The sequence below is a fragment of the Acyrthosiphon pisum genome, chromosome A1 (assembly GCF_005508785.2).
Source record: "Acyrthosiphon pisum isolate AL4f chromosome A1, pea_aphid_22Mar2018_4r6ur, whole genome shotgun sequence".
NCBI classification, from domain to species: domain Eukaryota; kingdom Metazoa; phylum Arthropoda; class Insecta; order Hemiptera; family Aphididae; genus Acyrthosiphon; species Acyrthosiphon pisum.
This window is the reverse complement of record NC_042494.1, coordinates 4,602,441-4,605,942: the sequence shown is the minus strand read 5'-3', so window position 1 is coordinate 4,605,942 and position 3,502 is coordinate 4,602,441.

The following is a 3,502-nucleotide window of genomic DNA, read 5'->3' as shown; positions in this document are numbered from 1 at the left end:
TGGCGTTCAAAATATGATGGGTATTACGACGAATGTCAAATTATCAAATAAGATTTAACAATAATAATTAATAATTAATGCTAAATGTGGATTCTGAGGAAATAAATATTTTTTTCTTAGTTCTTCAATGATGCAGTTACCTAAATATACCTACTTAAGGACCATATTTTCAAATTCTTTAGATTAATTTTACTATACCTACTTAAGGAAGGTTCTGTGGAGATAATAACTTCTGTTTTTTCAAATGACAACCCCCTCCCTCATATACAGTAAATTATTTAGTAATTATTTTTTTCCGAAAATGTTGACGCATCAAATCAAAATTCGAACGAGTAGTTTTTGTACACTAAGGGTAAATAAAGTAAATAGCCTTAATAGCCTATTACTAATAGGTATATGATATTGGTTTTAGAACATATTATGGAGGGCAATGGTAATTTGAAATTTTATTAATTTATAATAATCTATCAGTATTTATAATTTGGTATTATAAAAATGGTCCGTGTATAATAAATAGGTATTATATGTGATATTCCATTTATGTATCTTATATTTTTGTAAATTATTATCCAAACATTTCGATTTCATTGTATAAACATTTTAATAACTGAAAAATTACTAGTTAGAATTTTGAATTAAATACATCAATATTTAAAAAATAATTTATCTGGTTAATAATTTACAGAAAAAAAGGGGGTTTCATTTAAAAAAAAATAGTATAGCTTGTATTACCACAGGACACTCTTTAAGTAATATGAAAAATTCAAGAATTTGAAAATAAGGTCTTGTAAATATATTTAAAAATTCTAAAAATCAGAATTTGTATAAGTCCATTATTATAATATTATGATAAAATGAGGTTGAGCATACTTGGTGAATCATCCTACTATACGTAACGATCGCGATAGGATATAAGAATAGATTAAGTAAATGCCAACAATAAATCTAATCTAGCCTTATTGCAGGCATATGCCACACTGACACTGGAACATCAAAATTATTCATGCTATAGATGAAGTCATTGATGAATTAAGTATAAAAAATAGAAAGTTAGATTTTCTGTTATAGATATTGATGACTATAATGACTACGTAGGTATATAATTTATATTTAATATTAAATAATATAAAGTAATAACTTATAATGTTTAAATGCCACTAAATGTATAAACTATAGAGGCATATAGCATTGAGTATAAGTTGAACCACTTGAACCTATATACTATTATACTTACTAAAATACTAATTATATTTATTTATATTCAAGGGTAATATAGGTATTAGATATTTGTTTAGCAAAACATATTTAACCGCCAGACCGGCGTTTGATCGGATGCTGTGTTAATATATTATAGTTTAATATATAACATCTATATATAGAAACTAGGTACTATATAAGTACTTACCAGTTACCACTTATCACCCACGAAAATCGTTGCAAGGCCCACGTGTACCTACCGTGTAAATGTGTAATGACTAATGATTATAATATAAATGCCACACCATCACCGTATGAACCGTATTCAAATGGGCGTACTTACCTACTTAAATCTTCTATACAGATACAGTTATCGTTACACGCATTTCTACAACTACGACGGTATAGCTCAGTGTTTCCTAACTTTTTACTTTTTACGTAACTATTAGATTTTCAATAACCTCACCACCCGCAATCAGTTTTAAAATAACTGATTTTGAACCCTTAATTTTGTTGGTTATATACTGAGCATGTAGATATAGCTAGGTAATGTAAAATGTAAAATGTAAAATATTAAAATGTAAATAGCTTTATTGTTTTACATAGGTACTTAAATCAGCCTACAATAAATACTAGACATTAATATACTTAAGTGCTTAATGTAAATACCTGTGAACTGCTAAGATTACAAATTAGGTTGAGACACAACATATAATTACTAATGTCCTAACTTCGAAGTTATATATTTTATAACGATGTATTAAATCAAAATTTTGTTTGTGAAAAATATCCCCTTTAGTGGAGATAGAAAACCTTCAAGGTGGTAAAACATATTGAACTTACATTGAACTTAGTCAATACAAGTCAAATAATAGGTAGTGATTTATTATTAGTAAGTAGGTAGGTACCTACTTACTGCATTTTTTTTTTTAGAGGAAAATTGTCGACATTATTTTTAGTAGCTCAATTTTTTCTTACAGCGTCTATATCTTAAGAGTTGTGCCTGTACATTTTATATCATTATTAAAATATATCTTGTAGTAATATTGATATTATATAATTATGTCATATTATGCACTTTTAAGTTAAAATTGTTTTGGTGGCTAGCCGGATCGACGCGCATAACGATTCCGGAACCCTATTACCGTCGGGATTGTTATTATTATCACATATTAATTTCCGTTGTGACGTGTGACTTTGAATTTTTGCTCGCCAGTCGGTCATCAATATTATGAACAATTTTCTTATAGCTATTATTATTTAGTGTTTTACGCACCTGCACAAAATATCTATGTGCACACACAATAATATTATTATGCGATCGCGTAATATACGTAACAATATATACACTACCTATCTACACGATATTATGCACAAACTTATTATACGTCACGACTGGACGTCGTGGTGTATATACGCCTCCCGCGTGCATATGTATGTGTATAATATCGTATCGGGACGTTAACCCTTAGGGCGTCGCTTAAGTACGTCGTCGTCAAACGCGTTCGCGGTGATGTATATAATATACGTTATGGGCGAGCGATCGTACATGCGTAATGTATAAATCATATATGTATATTGTGTATATTATATATGCGTGTGTGTGTATAATAATGATAATATAGCCGCGTATGCATACATAATAAATAATAATAATACTATAACATTATAATATATACAGATATACTCACAGTTATACAGCAGAGTTCAAACACTTTCCCCGCGTAAAAATAACACGTGTATAAAGTAGGTAGCCAGTAGGCAGTAAGTACGTCATATAGTTGGAGATTTGGAGATCTAGTGGAATTTTAAGGGGCTTAATTTATTTTTTATTATTATATGGTCTTAAGTACCTATAATTGGGCAGGATCACCAATTAATATTTTTGGAGGGCTACTTTAGGAATTTAGGAAGTTTTCAGGGCCCATCATAGGGTATCTACATGTTTGTCCAAAGAAAGTAAAGTCAAAATAAAAAAATAAAATACAATTTAATGAAAATATCTTTTAATTCAACGTCAAGAAAAAATATATTAAAAATAAATTTCTTGTCTGCGGGCAAGATAAAGTTTGTCCACGGTCCACATGCGGCTGCCCTGCTATAGCGCATAGACTTATAAGTTATAACTAAAAATTACAAAAACCAGAATTTGACTACAATCGTACATATGGATATGATATTAATTTTAAAATAGGATGGGTGTGCTTTAAAATGTATCCTGTGTACATAATATATGTATAACAAATTATGTATATGGAACGGATCACGATGATTTGACACATTCAATTAATGTAATAAATTGTCA